At 43.6% G+C, this 17700-nt stretch overlaps 1 protein-coding gene across 2 annotated transcripts in view; it reads left to right on the forward strand.

The window, feature by feature from the left end:
- The window catches only part of usta (uronyl 2-sulfotransferase a), a 59817-nt gene that overhangs the window by 1424 nt on the left and 40693 nt on the right, over positions 1-17700 (forward strand). The window lies entirely within an intron of this gene.

The following is a 17700-nucleotide window of genomic DNA, read 5'->3' on the forward strand; positions in this document are numbered from 1 at the left end:
AGAGCGTAGCAACTGTTGAGATTGATACTGTGTGTGTGTGTGTGTGTGTGTGTGTGTGTGTGTGTGTGTGTGTGTGTGCGCGCGCGCGCGCGCGGTGACTGACACCTCTCTCTCTCTCCCTCCGCGCGGCCAGCTGGTGCGCTCCGGCCACACGCATGGCGCTCATTACGCACGGCTGGCACCGCTGGAACGAGGCGCGACAATGTCCCGGAGGCAGGAATTAATGCTGGTGGTGTTTTTTGAAGCTGGAGAAGAAGCGGGGTCCGCCACATGTACACAAAGTTAAAGAGTGGGAAGTTGTGTTGAACTCTGAGTTCAGTTTGTTCATCCTGGAAGGAAAACAAAGAGAGTTTGTTTACGAGTTTTTTAGGGTGAGCTCAAAACTGCACACTGCCCCTTTAACGCATCGTTGGGGACGCATTCGCTTTTTGCACAGATGTGCGGCAACATCTGCACACCCGCCCGCCCGCCTGCGCTCAGCATCAGTATTTATGACATGATGTATCAGTTTCAAGAAAAGGGAAGTGTGTGGTTTGTGGGTTCATATGTGCTGCTGATACTCACACACACACGGAGGTGATTTCTTATCAACACGTCAGTCACTGCTAAGACTTGGGCCGCAGCTGGTGTGTGTGTGTGTGCGCGCGCGCGCGTTTGTGTGTGTGAGTGAGAGAGAGCCCATGTGTGCTGAAAGGAGGTTGTGTTCCTACCTATTTTCTCACAAGGGGCTTGGGGCCTTTATGACGTGATAAACATCTGGAACAGAATGAGAGTCACTCACCAGGTCGGCCACTAATCCCGGGGGTCAGATTGGTTTCCCTGAGTGCAGACACACAAACGCAGATTGGCGCAAACCCACACACACACGCTCAAGTCAAGAAGTCTGATTTGTGTCACAACAGGACAAACATGCAGGTTTGTCAACATGTAGTTCTTGCAGCAGGCCCCCCCAGAGCCAGTTTTATTTGCAGACATTATACACACAAATCACTCAGATGAAACTTTGCAACCCTAATGTGATTTAGAAAATCGCAGCGGTCGATGCTGCTTCATTTTTATCTCAGAGTGATTGTACAAAGCTAATGCGCCGCACTCAGCTCTAATGTCTTGCACACTCACTTTCTAACTAGAACACACACACACACACACACAAGCTTAAGTTATCAGCTGAGTCCTGTGCATCACTCACAGGATGAGGCAGACGTGTGTACTATTAAGCGCAGATAAGGACACCAGCTAAACAGACCCTCGACGAATGCTCTGGCACAGTTCATCAGCACTTACACATATGTGCACCTTGAGGGTGAAAAGGAATACATCTGTGAGAAGATGAATAAGTGTCCGGGGGCCCAACCTGAGGGCCTCTATGCTTGACTGGGATGTGGATGAGTAATGCTCATCATGCTGCTGCGATGGCGAGGAGAAAAGAGCTTTTGTAAATTCACAAGTTGGATCTCAGTAATGGAGTAATGCATTTTTCTGGGTAACTTTTTTTTTCAACTTTCAAAAGCAGGAAGACTTTTTTTTGGAGGAGGATTTTTATTTTTATTTTTGTAAAGAGAAATCATAGGTATGCGCATGAGCCTCAGATGTGGTCCCCTCATTGACCTCATTCTGAAGACGCCAAGTGTATTCGGCACCTCCGTGAGAAATCCGTGAGAGAAGGCGGTGCGGGGTGGGGCAGCAGAGAGAATATTCTTCAGGAAAGTTTGGAGGAAAGTTATTGTTCGTCGGGAAGCTAAACGTTCCACGGCTTCTCTCTTTGTCACTTCCTGCCCTGTCAATTACAGACCGGCTGTGTCTCTCTCCATCTCCGCCTCGCTCTGTCTTCATTCTGGGGTTTTTTGTCGGTTTTTTTCTGCCTTGGTGCTGTGGATCGATGAGTGGGAAAAAAAGGGATTTCTCGATAGAGTCACGGGAGCCGAAATCCAACAAAAAACTTTTATGTGGAGGGAAAACTCGACTGGAATTAATGAGAAAATAAAGAGCAGCATTAATAACCCTCCAGTGTGCTGTATGCATACTGTATGTGTGTGTGTGTGTGTGTGTGTGTGTGTGTGTGTGAGACAGGCAGGCTACCGGCCTCTTTGCAAGCATCCAGTGATTAGCTGATTTATTTACCTTGAGCTGACCTGTGTTACTTTTGGCTGCACTGTGCCAAGATGAAGGTGAGGATTCCTGGTGGGGTGAGTGAATGTGGGTGTGTGTGAGAGAGAGTAGTGGGTTGATTTTGTGCAAGTGTGTGTGTGTGTGTGTGTGGAGAGAACAGACCCTGTTTTGTTTGGGCCGGCGGGGAGGTCGGTGTTTGAGGGTGTCACTCAACGTATAGCGGCAGTCAGTGAAACGTGCAGAACTTTTAAGACCTGGCTTCGACTCTCTTTGTGTCTCTCACATGCGTGCATGCTGATGTTACCTCTGACCACTTCGCCCCGATAAGAAAAAAAAGGCCTCTATTTGATTGACATGCCTCCATGCATGGATGCACAATCACACGTGTCTGTGCCACAGTGGTTCCCCCCCTCTTGTCGTTCGCCTCGGCTTGAGCCGGAAGGCCCTCTGACTGAATCACAGTTAAATAAATTATTTTTAGAGAGGTAGACAGCTCGTTTTCATCGCCGCAGGCCACCCTGACTGTTCACAGGACAGGGAGCACCGGCTTGGAGCTGAAAACTGTGCTCGGCAGTCAGCGTTTGGACTCATTCATAGCGGCAGCTGTCTCCTTTTCTGGTTAAAATGCAACATGTAACACAAATATGAGAGAAAATTTGAAAGGATTTAGCAGTGACTGGACCCTGCCAGAATTTGAAGCCTGTGCGCGTCTGACATTTCAAATACTCGCTGACTCCCAGTACTGTCATGAGCTCAGGGATTGTGACTAATGGGAAAGGGAGTTTTGCCGCTCTTTGATATTGCACCCAGTCCTCTTGTAGCCCAAAAGCAAAAAAAAACAAAAAAAAACAGTGGGAAGCATCTGAAATTCTTCTGTTCGCTTGAATCTTCCAGTTATTGAGAGGCATCCTTCAGGATTGATCCTTGGACATGTGAATGGGATGTAATGCGCTTTTTAGGGACTTTAAAGTACACAGAAGTCAGCCCCCGGAATAAATCATAAACGCTGAACAAACTCGGTGCAACTGTCAGTGGCCGCGCTTCTCAAAAAGAACTCTGTAACCTTAAAGCACTCATAAATTAAACTCGCCAGAAACTGTCCGGTGAAGTGTTTCGAGGTTGCAGACTGCCAGGCGGTGTCAGGGATTAGACCGGTATGTGTTGGACAGAGAAGAAGCCTCAAGGTAATTTCACCCCTCACTCCAGCTTCTGCCTTATGTACTGCAGTGAAGTGGATGAAAGCGAATTTTTAAGTAATGTTTAGATTGGCTGGTGACCACTCGGTAGACTCGGCGCTACAAATAAACCCTACATGTGTATAAAGAATAAGAGAGAGAGAAAGAGAGAGAGAGAGAGAGAGAGAGAGAGAGATGATCGAGAGGGAAGAGACACGGGGAGAGAAAGTGAAAGGTTGCCTGCTGTGAGAAGTCCGAGAAGTTGATGTGCAACGCCTCCAGCCTGACGTGAACAATACAAATACGCTTAGCTTCACTTGTGCTGCATCTGACCTCTGGCAGACAGACTGAGACATACAGTCAGTGGTGCATTTTTGCCAAAAAACAAGTTGCCGACTGAGTAGAGGCTGACATCTTTGACCTTAAACTCTTCATCACTGCTCGACCCGCCGGTGGGACATTTCATACAAATGTACAGACAAGCTTGAATACACACAAGTTTGTTTTTTGAAAGATACTCAATGTGAGAAGTGCTAACTGCTGCTAAATGGATAGCTTATCAGCTCGTTAGCAGTGCAGCTAGCAGTCCAGACTGGTACTAGCACAAGAGCTTTGGACCAGGACGGGAGGAGGCTAGCTGATTAACATGCTAGCACAATACACAGGCGTCACAATGTTCAAAATGTTTTTTTTTTTTTTTCACACTCTGTCGATAATTTCAACACATTTTGGAAAGTTTCCGACTCAGATCTTTACATGTTGCACTTTTAAATTCTTGCAGAGATCACAGTTTCGAAAGCTTCAATTATGAAGCACACAAAATGTAAAATATTCACATCTTGCTTGTACCATCCAAATGCGGAATGGTGACGAGGTCATGCATTGCGAAATATGAACCGTTACCTTTAAAGAAAAAATATATGTAATTTTGTGACGCAGTGTTGGAAAGTGTTCAAACCATATAGCTACTTGTCTGGGAGAAATGTATAGTCGTATTGTATCACACGTTAACTTTCACTCTCTCTGTGTTTGCTCAGCCTTTTGAGCTCTTGAAGCTGCAAGCTTACCTCAAATCGGACCTGCTGGCCCTCATTCGCCTAAATGTGACTAAAAATGCAAGCATATATAGTCGCAGTCGAGCATTTTACACACCTCCGCACGCAGACACACGTGCCGCAGCGGGGAAATGGACACAAACTGCCCGCGTGCAGAAGTGCTTTGTTGAGCGAGCCAGACGTGTAAGTGTGATTTTTGGAGCAAACCCGCCACTCCTCTCACACCAAGTACACCCACTTCCTTTTAACGGATATTAAAAAAGGGGGGGTCTTTATGTCATCTAGTCAAGATTTTGTTACCCCAAAATGACAATTTTTAGTGCTCTGCCCAAAGGGGACCAAAGTGTGAAGTAAAGTGGAAATCAGGGCACGGTGCTGGTCAAGCTGTCACTCAGCATTTTTCAAACAGCTAACAGGGTTGCCAGGTGTGTACCTGTCTGACTCAGGGGTGAAGTCGGTCATGTGGAAAAATACTTAAAACGGCCTTTTATTCCTTCACTCCTTTCAATTTCTGTGTTTGAGCGGAGGTGGCAAACTCCAAAAAAAAAAAAAAAAAAAAAAAAAAAAAAAGCTCAAAGGTACATTTATATTTAACACTAAAGGCTGCTGCTCTGAGATAAACTCGTGTTTCGAAGGTCGGGGGTGAATTGGAGATAGAATAATATTTTTGTCATCCATCCGACACCTCCGGCTGACAAGGCTCATTAGGAGAAGGAGGGTGGACGACTTGACCTACTTCCTTTATGTTCCCCTCCACCTACAGTAAATGAGCACTCGTGGAAGCGTCAGGCAAAACTAAGCATTGCCTCTGACAGACCCCCAAAACAACTCCTAACTGGCGTCACATCCAGTCTAAATGCCAAAACAATCAGACAGCTGGTAATTCCCTCTTGGTTGGTAAAACAAACCGCCCTCCCTCTGTGCAGAGGCTGGCCACGCTCTGTTTATTTACCTGCTTTCGAACGTGCGTGCCAGCTTGTTAATTGGGTTTAGGGGGTCAATAAATGGGTAACAGGTTTTTTTTTCTTCAACGGAAAACAAAGAGAGATATAGTCGGTGATGTTAATTGGAGGGTTTAAATCAAGGCAAAAGTGGAAATTAGATGAATATTTTATGATCGCGGTGGAATGGCATGCACATTTTCCCTCTTTTTGTTAGGATAAATGATGCGTTCCTTTTGTTTTTTTCTGGGTTATTGCATTACGAAATCATTTTTTAAAAAAAACAGCTCATCACTGACCCCGCGATTGCATAATAGAAAGCAATTAGCACTACCTATTAGCATCTCCATGCCTGAGAGGCTGCTATTGCCCTCTCCAGAGAGACGGGCAAACACTAAAACAACACAGGGTAATTATCCTCCATTAGTGCATTTGTTTTCACCACACGAAAAAAGAGAGCAGACGGGGAAAAAAAAGAAGTTTACAACGGGCCAACGCTGTTAAACTGTGGACTGCTGCTCGAGGCTTTCTGAGCAATGATGGTTATAACCCGAGAGAAATCCCAGATAAATTTGCGGGCGAGGGTTTGTGCTTAGACGTGTGCTGTGCTGCTGGATGCATACTGCCTCTGCTTTTTTGACAAATGACTGTGAAGGATGGAGCGAATTAAGACGTGTAAGAACTGTTGTCATAAATAATTAGATGGTGTTCAGTCATACATGCAATAATTCACTTTTGAGTAGCTTTTAAACAGTTTGAGGTGTGTGTCTGCGCACTGTTTCTGTTGCTTGTTGGCCGTATGGTACATGTCAGTACAGGATGGAGTATTTTTCAGTGGTCAGACTGACAGCAAAGATGTGCTATTTCTTTTGCAAATTATGTATGAACTTCCATTCTATTAATACACATTGAAAAAGGGTTGAAAACCCAGGTATGTTTTGTTCATATTTGAATACTAGATGTGCTTGTAGCTGTTTTTTAGCAAAATCGCTACAGGGCTAGCTGTTCCTTTATGCTAGGTTAAGCTAACAGACTCTCACACATAAGCCTCCATAAAATGTAAATTGTTGTTTTCACACTTTGTGTTTTGTACAATAACAAAAGAAGCTATACTTGTTGATTAGTGAGCTTTAGAGGTGTTGGTAGGTGGATTTTGTTACTAACAGACCCAGGCTACTTCTTCCTGTATGCTAAGTAAAGCTAACTGACTCTCACGCATAAGCCTTCAAAAGATTTTAAATTGTCCTTTTTACACATAGTTTTTTTTATTGTAAGGAAAAAATAAGCTAGACCTGTTGATCAGTGAGCTTTAGAGGTGTTGGTGGAGGATTTTGTTACTCTCTGACAGACCCAGTCTAGCTGTTTCTTTATGCTAAGCTAATCTGACGTGAACACATAAACCTCCATAAAATGTAAGATTGTTGTTTTTACTCTTTACTTTTTTTTTGCACTATTAGAACAATTAAGATAAACACATTAATTAGTGAGCATTAATGTGCTAGTAGGTGGATTTTGTTACTATCTGACAGACCCATACTACTTGTTTCTTAATGCTAAGCTGAGCTATTTTACGTAAACCTCCAAGAAAAAGATATACCTGATTATTAGTGAGCTTTAGAGGTGCTGGTAGATGGATTTCGATACCGTTTGACAGAATCCGACTAGCTGTACAGTCTGTTTCCAGTTTTTGTGCAAAGTTAAGATAACCATGTTCTAACAGACAGATATGGGAATGATATCGTTCTGTAACCCTAACCCTAATGTTATTTCCCCTGTATTATGCAGTAAATAGATATTTCCCAAACTATTCCTTGAGTGACAATACATGACCTTTGACAAGAAAAGAAAGTGTGTTTCTTTAAAAAAGCAAGCTATTTCTTTGAAAGCTTTTGTATCCCAACTTACAATGTAAAACTGAGCAATGCGCCACACAGCTCTAAGCTCTCAGTCTTTTCGTTTTAGCCTTTCGTACTCCATATAGTGAAGACATTGTAGTACATCCGCTCAGAAGGGGGTTGTTCTGGGGAACCCGAGTGCTGTTTTCAAGGGGTTGCCAAGACACTGACGATGACTGGTTTTGGTGACTTTTATGTCAGCTGCTGTGGCATTGCGTGAATGGGTGGGTGGCTCAGGGCCCACAGTCACTGGGTGGTACCCTGGCTGATGCTTGTAAGAGGACGACTATCCCATAATTTGAAAACAGATCTGTGCCAAGATAAATAGAGGCCTTGTGAGAAAATTAGGTGTCCGCTTATTGCACGCAAACCGAACACCCCGCCTCAACCAACTCTGCCCCGTTCATCCAGAGGGGATGGGACCTGTAATCTTAATCCAAGTCCTTTCATGACAGAATTAGAAGCAGAATAGTTGCAGTCTGTTTGGTGTGAGGGCTGTTGATTTTTGGATCAACGTCGCCCTCCCTCATATCTCTGTGCCCTGGGGTTGTTGGCCCATTTGGGAAGTTTTCTTTGCTTACTTTGGCAAATGTTGAAACACTCCGCATTCCTCTGTTTACTGCCACAGAACACCCAACTTGTTGAGCCCTCGTTTCCGTTCCATTGGCCTCATGTACACTTGTCATCAAACAGCAGGTCTTTTCGCGGTCACAAAAGTCAAGCAATTATTTTCCAATTTGACTCAGGAACTGTGTTCTGACTTTCTCCTCAGAGTCTGGGGTGGCAAACACAAAAGCCCAAAGCCAAGTAATTGGTTGTTATGGGGCTTGTTAAGAGGAAACATGTTGCCTGGTGGTCAGGGACATACCTTGTTCAAGCAACTCTGCCTATCTTTATTCTGAGTGAGTCCACCGCAGCCCTGTCTGTTAGCCTCATTTCATGGCAATGAAAAAATATATAGAGGTTTAAAATAGCAGCCTTAAATATACAGCAGGGCAGATAGAGCGGCATTGCCCAGCCCATGCTGTTAAAACCACTATGTGCTGGTTGGAGGAAATGTATTGCCTTGCACTTTAAAGTTTTATATAGCCTTGGTTCAGCTGAGTTGAATGAGAAAACCAGTTTTTCTAATGAATTTGAGAATTTGAGGCTATTTGCAAAAGTATTTTTATCTATTAGAGTATGTCAAAAGTCTTTAAAACAACTATGATTAATATTTTTATAGTAACAGTGGATCACACGGCTGCGTTCACAGACTGTGAACCCGCAGGGAGTTCTAGTTTCATCTAACTGTGCAGTTAAGCTCTGTTCTGTGGAAGGTACATCGTCTTTTAACTCATTGTAAAGGGTTCTCACTGTCACCGCTCACCAGTCAGTGTCGTATCCAGACACATTACACAGCTGCTCTCGGCAAAAAGCTCTGATGAATCGGCTGTACCCCGTCTGCCTGCCAGCAAATGTCGATGGACAAAGTTGGCGACGAGCAGATGGATGGATGTAGTGGAGCATCTAGCTGCTAACGAGCCAGGAATTACTTTCAGGACTTAATGTCCGCTGTGCACCAAGTCGAGGACACCAAAAAAAGAGGCCAAAAGTGAATACTAGACAAGAATGCTAGACTCAGATTTACTGTGTGACCAGAAACATGACTTGAGATGAAAGGTAACGTTGTCCCCTGTCTGATGAAAGGCAACTGTTGGCTAACAAGTTTGTGATATCAGCCTTAAAAGGTGAACACATGTCAGTGGTGTGGCTGAGAAATCATTTAATGTTCATGGATTATGCTTTCAAGTAAAACACTTAAAGCTTCTGTACTCTACGTCACCACATGAACACAGAGCGGTAGTCAGTAGCCCAAAGCCCAAACACTCTTCTTTTGCAATCCGAATGACAAATAAAGCAGCCGATCCTTAGATTTAAGAAGCCGGGAGCAGCAAAGGTTTGTAATGTTTGCATGAAAGATAACTCAAACTGGCTGATAAATAATCGACCCAGTGCAGTTTTATTTGTCCTCGCTTATAAGAAGTCAGCAGGTCAGACAATCCCAACAGTCGCTGAATGTTATTTTTCCAGACTATATGACTGAGGCCTAAGGGGGCGACGTCGGGTGTGGGTTCTTCAAAGACGCTGGGAGTTGCCTTTTTGTAAAACGATACCAAAACACAGATTATCATTTTTCAGCCCTCATGATTACGGGGGTCTTTCATCATCTGCTCTGCACAGACCTGTTCACTTCCAAGAAAAGCCCCAAACGTAAAATTTTAAAGACAAACTTAATTTGTATGTATTTTCTTTTTGCTCACACTTCTTTGCGTGCAAGTCCATGCATGTACAGTTTAAAGCTCCTCAGTTGGTCTCTGAGGAAATGTGACTGGACTCAGATTTTTTAAAAAGACCATTACAGAGTGTTCAAACAATGTTTCCATGAAGCCAGGCCTCTGGACGACTGGGAGAGCACACAAACACACAAGTTCATGATCCCTCTGCTTGTACAGCTTACATAAAAAAGATTGAATCCCGTCATTGATAATACGCATCTGCTGAAAGTGACTTTATGTGTTCCATTTTTATTTCACCATGCTGCAACATTTTCCCCTCAGCTGAGTCTCTGGGCTGGTCTGTGTGCTCTGCTCTCCGGCTTTTAGGTATTTTACAAGAAACGCACTCTTCACACAAGCTTGAAAGAATGCATTTATTTTTGTTTAGGGGAAGATAGTTTTTACAGAGCCACTCCACATATGTGAGGGCCAAGCTAAATAAAGAGGAAAAGCTTGAAAAGATGTGGTCTAACCCCTCCCACTAACCCCCAGTCCAAACAGAGCCTTATGCAACAGGTCTTTATTTCTGCCTGTCAGTCAGGAAGTCATATCTCTATAACAGCCTGAAGTTGTGTCTGAGTTACTTAAAAAATGATAACCAAAGGCCTTGTCGCCCTTGAGGGCAGTCTTTGCATCTGACTTATAGCTGTTTCTTTCATTTCTATTACAAGAGACAATGCTAGATGTTAGCTTTAGCAGTGTTTGGATGGAAATTTGGATAGAGATATGTTCTGCTGCCAGTATTCCATAATGTGATCCATAATGTCTTATTAAATGGGCCATTGTAGTTAAATCTGATAGAGATTAATATCAATTTTCATACTTTTTCCCGAAACTGAGGAAATTCCGAGGTCTTTTCTAAATCCCTAAGGTGCTATGCACAGCATTCCACGTCACAAAAGACGTAACGTCTTAATATTATCAGTAGTGATTTGTTTCCTGTCCCTGCTTGCAACAGATAGAGCAGTACTGTAACTATCCTTAGAGAATAAAGGTATTTCATCTTGTCTGGGCTGAGACGGATCAATGCACTGATGGCAAAAGAAGAGGGTGGATGCTCTGAGGTCGGCCTCCGGAAAAAAAAGCAATTTTGAAATGTTCAGATGGAATGTGGTCGTCCCCCGCGGAAAGCAAACCTCGCCTCGGCCAGATCTCGCACCTCCGTCTCAAAATGTGCACTCCCTTTGCCTGAAGCACACCTTTGTCTCCCACCGCCTCTCTGTCTTTTTTCGTAGTGTCACCCTCCTTCTGGGCTTCATAATGGTGACTGACAGGACAATATGCCCGCCCTCCAAAGAAAGTGAGGGTTGGTGCTAAAATCCACATCCTGCCACCACCTGTCACACTTACGACCTTTCTCTTCAGGTTTACCCCGAGCCTCCCCCAGGCCACTAAAGCCGCAGCCAGGACGTGCAGTGAGTGTAGTGCTCCAAGTTCTAAGCTGCAATCATAACTGTACAAATGCTCCGGTCTGTCGGAGAAACCGCATTTTCCAGATGCTTCGTAGAGACATCTTGAGTGAGAGCAACACAGTCCAAAATTAACAAAGTCTTTATCCAAAGACTCACAAGCAAACGCCCAGCTTCCAAGAACTTTTTTTCTTTTCTTTTTCCTGTCCTGGTCAAACCTGAGGTTGGGTCCTTATTCTCAGCAGGGGATTGGTTCAACAGAGAAGGCAGCGGGCGTGGATAGTGGTGTTAATTACAGGCTTGGAGAATGATGGTTGCATTTAACTTGTGTATGTGTGTGTTTGTGTGTGTGTTTGAAAGCGAGAGTGACAGACACAAAATCAAAGGGTTTCACCTTTTGTAGCTTTGTGACCGGAGCGGAGAACTTCAGGAATGTAGCTTACCGCAGTACACTAGTATCTCTTCAGACTTTCACAAGAGGTCAGGAGTCACGTGAAGACCTCAGATAAACCCGGCTTGAGGTTAATTGGGGAGCTCCGTAGTTCAGGGCCGATTCTTAAACACACAGTGCTTCTGCTGCTGCTGCTGTTGCAACCCTTGAAAAGCCATCAGTTGTCTGGCCTGGTTCACTGGCCCAGATCCTTGGTTGTGTAGTGTTTCCACTGGCCGGGCCCAGAACAACTTGCCTGACTCTTGGCCCTCGACCACCTCTTTTTTTTGTTTTGTTTTTGCTGCACCAGTCTGACTTTGGCTGCGCCGCGTTTGTGCCAGTTGGACCTGCCTGTCCTTTAAATCCATCCATCACTCCGCTGAAGGCTGCTCTAATTCTTTACAGCACATTCTCACCCCAAGAATCGCCACACTCTCTTCTGCTGTTTACCCAGCCTCACACCCCCCTCCTCCTTTCTTCATCTTTTTCCATCCCCATCTGCTCCTTTGCCACTTTCTCTTTCTACATCTTCCTGCCGTCTATCGCTTCTCTCACTGCGCTGCATTTGCTCTCCCTCCTCCTACTCCTCCTCCTCCTCCTCCTCCTGTTTCCTCTCCTGCATGGCTGTGAGAAGCTTCCCCTTAAGTTCTTTCCTGGACAGCAAAAACTCCGAGCCGAACACATGTTGTCCTACACACTGCAGTGGATGTGTGTGTGACACAAACTAACACAAACACACACAGTGCCACTGGGTGCGTTGGCTGTGTGGCACTGCCAGCTGGAACGTTTGTGTCTCTAATCACTACATGCAGTTCCATTACATACTCGACCACAGGATTTCAAAACCACTGTCTCCCTAAGCTCTTCTGTATCTCCCTCTGCCCACTGGCTTGCCCATTCATGTGTGCGTGTTGTTGTTTTACGCGTGTTTTATCTGCGAGCAAGTCTAGTATACACGAGCATCACCTCGTCAGGGATTTCGAGTGTGCACATCCCCCTGTTTGTATCTGTGAGTAAAATTCATGCGATAAAAAAGGTACCTATGTAAAAGTATGTAATTATGATCAGAACAGTTTACTTAAAGTGTCAAAATCAAAAGTATTCATTGTGTACTGAAATGTTTTCTGCACTGCCATATGGGATGATCTACATTGATTCAACTGCTGCATTCATGTGGTGTATGTTGCAATAGCAGATGTTTGAGGTTGAGCTCACTGTCACTTCTTTGTTTGACACTGTTGTTGACCCTCTAGTGTTACTTCCTAAAGCACCAGTATAAAGAAATAAGACCAATATGGAGGGCTGTTTAGGAGTAATTTGATAGGTCATACACAGGATTTGCCCCCGGGATACCAGAGTTAATGTCTTGAGTGTGTGAATGAGTCAAGATTGTAGAGTAAGAAAATTATATAATTTACATAGCGTAACATGTAATGTTACATGCCAGAGCATAGTTATTTTAACCCAAAATATGAGCTTTCAATAAACCTAACCAAGTAGTTGTTGCGCTTTAACCCTAACCAAGATGTTTTTGTGTCTAAAACTAACCAAGATGTTTTGTGCCTAAACCTAACAAAGTGTTTTTTGTGCTTTAACCAAACCGAATAGTGTTTGTGCTTAAACCAAACCAATATGTTTTTGTCCTTAGACCAAACCAATATGTTTTTGTGTCTAAACCTAACTAAGTAGTTTAAATGCCTATTCAAAACACAACATTTAAACATCAATAAGTTGACAAGTATGTCAGAGGCTATGCCAGCAAGCTTTATTTTGAAAGCCTTACCAAACATTGCATGCTAACTGCTAACTTGACCCTGGAGCCAGTCAGGTGCAAAACTGACACGATAAAGGGTATGTAGATCGTCATAGTTTACTACCACTGACCAAGCTGCTAAATTAGATGAGTCAGGGGTAAGAACGTGTGGGTTAGAACAACATAACATAACATAAGCTTTTCATGAGCTCAGAAAAACATCCAGTTTTCATCTTTGTGATGATGGATTTTCCAGATAATCCAAGAGGATTTTTTTAAAAGTTTGTTTAGCTCAAGAAGTAGGAGAATTTTCTCAGTTCATGAAGGAATACTTAATCCAATCACCATGTTTTGCGATAAGTAGTTTTCACTGGAAAGGCAGTTATGAATAATTAAAATCTGAAAAGCAACCAAAACTCAATCTGTCAGACAAAATGGAATTAAAATGCATTATTACCCTCTGGGATGCCGTGGAGTAGAAGTATACAGTTGTACTTGAGTAAATGTTCTTTGCTTACATTCCAGCTCTGCTTTTAGTAGAGTACAACTTGTTTTTGGAATGAAAACTGCTGATTGCAGTCTACTAAGACTTTGGCTGTAAATTATGCTGGCAAGTCATATTTGACAGATTCATATAATCTGTGGGTTTAAATGGCTGCTGTTCACTGTCTGACAGGAAAAATATGTACTTTTGTTTATGTCTGTTTGTGCAATTTGCTTCAGGGGACACATAGTTGAATACAATCTTAAAACACAGTAAAAGAAGAGGTGAAAGATAAAATTTATAACGAGACCACGGCCTTTGGGGATTATCCGTTGACATGATTCTCCATTTCCATCAACCGGCCCCTTTATTTAGAATTTTCTTTGTTTCTCCTTTGTTGTTATATTCTATTTAAAAACAAATCCTGAATGTCTTCACGCCAGCAGACCATAATTAGAAGCCACAATCATCCATCTTCCCCATGCAAGTGTCTCTGAACCGCTGAAGGCGACCCTAACAACTTTTCTCGTATGTTTCATAACAGGTTGTCATGCATCGTGGCTCTAGCATGTAGCTCAGTGTCGACCTGTCTATAATTAGCCGTTCTGTTCTAATGAGGTGTTTCCGAAGGGCTTAAGCGAGCCGCTAACCGCTAGCTAGCGTAGCCCAGCCCACATTGCTAAATTAGAGAGAGGCCCGATCTTCAAGGCCACGCTTAGCTGGAGCCTGCACAGACAGACAGCAGCACGGAGCGCTTCAGTGAGTAGTTAAAAAAAAAAAAAAAAAAAGAAAATCAGGGACAAGCACAGTTTTGTTTATTTCTGGTGTCTGTGATGCACCATATTGGAATTATATGCCTGGTGTTTCCTGTTAGTGTAGTTAAACAAAAGAATCCAGCGCTGAAATCATGCAAGTGAACTACAATTCACTGCACGTAAATGGCAGCACTTGGACACGATAATGAGAAACTGAGCCACTTCTTAGTTCTACTTGAGTTATATTTACTTCACTGAACACAAATTAAGATAAATACACTAGCTGGCTGATTAAAAATCAAGTCTATAATATGTAAGGTGAAAAAAAAAAAAATAATGCTTCAATTTATTTAACTTTCCACTGCACCCACTGGTAAGAGAGACGTCCCAGAGCAGTTGACAGTGCTGCCAAGCAATTTTAAGTGTTCTAGCCCTTGATGCTAATGTAAGATAGCATACTCTGGTCTACAAAATATTTTTAATCTCTCAGTAGAAAACCTGTGTTGAAAGCGCCTCCCTGTTTTATCCTAACTAATTTTGTTTACGTCTGCTTCCCCATAAAATCACATAAGGTGGCACATTGCTCTTTGTTACCATAATTTTAAATGTGTGTATGTTAGAGATTAGAGAGAAAGAAAATCTGTGGAGTTTCTCCTTATATGTGTGACACATCAAGTTTAGCCACTCCCCCGCTGCTGGACAGAATGGTACTCACTGTTAATTCATAATGGTGACTATGACTATTGAACATGTCACGTGTGAAATGCCACTGAATTTCCACACTGCTCTTCCTTGGGTCCTCAGCAACACCCCTGTCAAGTGTGAAGTAGATTGGGTAAACAATTCTCAAAATAGGCTAATCACTTACAGACAGAGAGACAGACAGAGAATCTTTGATTTACAGTTAAATGATCACATGCCCTCTGAAAGGTAGCAGTAAAGTTACTCCAAACCAGTGATTCTTCATTAATGGAGAGACACACATTGCTCAGTCACATATGTGTCAGTGACATATGTTAAAATAGAGTGTGGTGTACAACTTACTGCCTGTCTATTTATAAGAGCAAAGGATCCCAGTGGGTTGGTCTAAATACAGGGGTTGAGGGACCAGCAGTAACCAGGCCCATGTTCTTCCCACTAAACTACTCCCAGATTCCCCGGCTGCCCCACCAAGTTGGAAAGCCACACCACTCAAGGCAGGCTTTTCAAGAAGTCCATGTTCCGTGCTTTGAAATATTAAATGGGTTTTTAGGGAAGCAGTTTGAAGAGTAGACCGTCCTGCTCTGCGTTGTTTGCTCATCAGCCTGGTGTCCTTTACTCTTTGCCTGTTTTTATCTCCTCTCTCCCTCGTTATCTTCACCCCTCCCTTTCCTTTAATCCCTCTGACAATGTCATCCACCAGACTGGAGTCTTAAGGAGTGGGACAGATTTCTGCTTGTGTATTTATAGGCAGAGCTGAAAGCAACATGACACATTGATTACAGGCTGGTGCAGACTGTCTGCATTTGTGAACTGTGCGCAATAGCATAAGGACAAAAATGACCATGAGTGACCACAAATAGAGTTGGCCAAATGCAGTGCTGTCCAACGGTTTCGTGCTGACGTCTCCAGAATGTCGATGACATATTGAGGTCTGAAATGTAACTTGGATCCAGCTCCCTCAACTTGGGTGTGGATGCATCATAGCTTTTTTTTATTGTTGTGCTGCATTTTATTTCTCACACTTTTTTTTCTTAAAAGAACATGCAAACACTAGATTAACGCATGCCAGTCGTACACCATGAATGAATGCTCCCCATTCAAAGCCACGCTGCCCGACCACGATTGAGAGTTAATCATCACTGCTGCCCTCAAATGACAATGAGCTGCTCGTCAGACAGTGTTTATGAATGAAAGCTAGTTATGTCTCTCTCTGTGAGTGCCAGTGTTTGGTTCCGACATTTGAAGCCATGCCCACGTTTTCCGAGAGGCCAGTCAAGGGTGAGAGAGTTTCCCTCACCTTAACACCGTGGAGCTGTACCCAGCCGGTATTAGCATGAATCAACAGCGTGTGGATGCTGTGTTTGTTTGCCTCCGCCTTGCGTGCATGTGTACAGTAGCTATATGTGTGTGGGAGAATGAAAGGGAAGAGAGAGAGAGGGAGTGTGTGTGTGTGTGTGTGTGTGTGTGTGTGTGTGTGTGTGTGTGTGTGTGTGTGTGTGTGTTGGGCTCAGCAGGGTGCCTGTTGCGAGAGTACAGTACAGGGTTTCAGTGTGCTGCCTCCAACCCAAGATGTGATATTAGCACAGTGGAGGCAGAGGGAGACTGAGCACCTTCAGCACTCTGCCTGCCTCTGAAAAACAGAAACAGAGAAGGAGTACACTTGGCACTCTGGTGGTGCTGCAAGGAAACCCACTTTATGAAGAAAATGAGGCTCCTAATGACCCATAATAGGTGTATATTTCTTCATTGCTTCTCCTTTAGGGCTCGTGGTTTGGGTTTGGGTGCCAGAGAAAGTGCCGGACAAAAAAAAAAAAAAAAGCCCAGGAGTGGGTGAAGGTGAAATGGATAAAATGCAGTCATGCTTAGAAGCATACCGTGCATGTGATGGGTCACAACAGAGGGCATAGAGGTATTTGATTTAATAGTGCCAGATTCAGTAAAAACGAAGCACTTAAAAAATGTTTTCATGTTAAAAAATACACAACTGGTCTTTCTTTTGCAGGGCTTCGTTTTAGCTGATTTTCATTGTTGCTGGTGGCCAACATCAAAATACGAAGGTCTGGGGGGCGCTGCTTAGCTCGGTTGGTAGCGTGCGCAACCCATGTGCCGAGGCCCTGCAGCAGACCCAGGTTCGACTCCCGGCCTGGGTCCCTTTGCCGCGTGTCACTCCCCCTCTCTTACCCTCCTTCCTGTCACACTCTTCAGCTATCCTGTCAATAAAGCCGGAAAAAGGCCAAAAAAATATGAAGCTCTTACTGCCCTTGAGGGTCAGCTTTGGACATGAAGGGCTCCATGGTCAATTTAGCAAAAGTACATACGGTATCATGCAATGGTTAGACTTTCAAAATAAAGCTTGCTGACGAACAGTTCACACATTATGACATAAGACTTTTGGAAAGCTACAAAGGTTGTCAAAATGGTGGTGGCTAGGATAGGTTTAGGCACCAAAACGATTTTAGGAAGGTTTAGGAAAAGATCATACTTGGGCTTGAAATTACTAAGTGACATAACTTAACTTACATATGTAACATCCAGTCCAGTGAACAACCCATCCACCCGACTCAACCAACATGCAACTTAGTTTTCTGTTGCTCTGTATACTACTGTGCTACTGGATGTGGATGGTGTATCTGGATAGTGCATTGGCTCAAAATCCTATTTGCAATTATGGAAG

The sequence above is a fragment of the Acanthopagrus latus genome, chromosome 22 (genome assembly GCF_904848185.1).
Source record: "Acanthopagrus latus isolate v.2019 chromosome 22, fAcaLat1.1, whole genome shotgun sequence".
Classification (NCBI taxonomy): Eukaryota; Metazoa; Chordata; class Actinopteri; order Spariformes; family Sparidae; genus Acanthopagrus; species Acanthopagrus latus.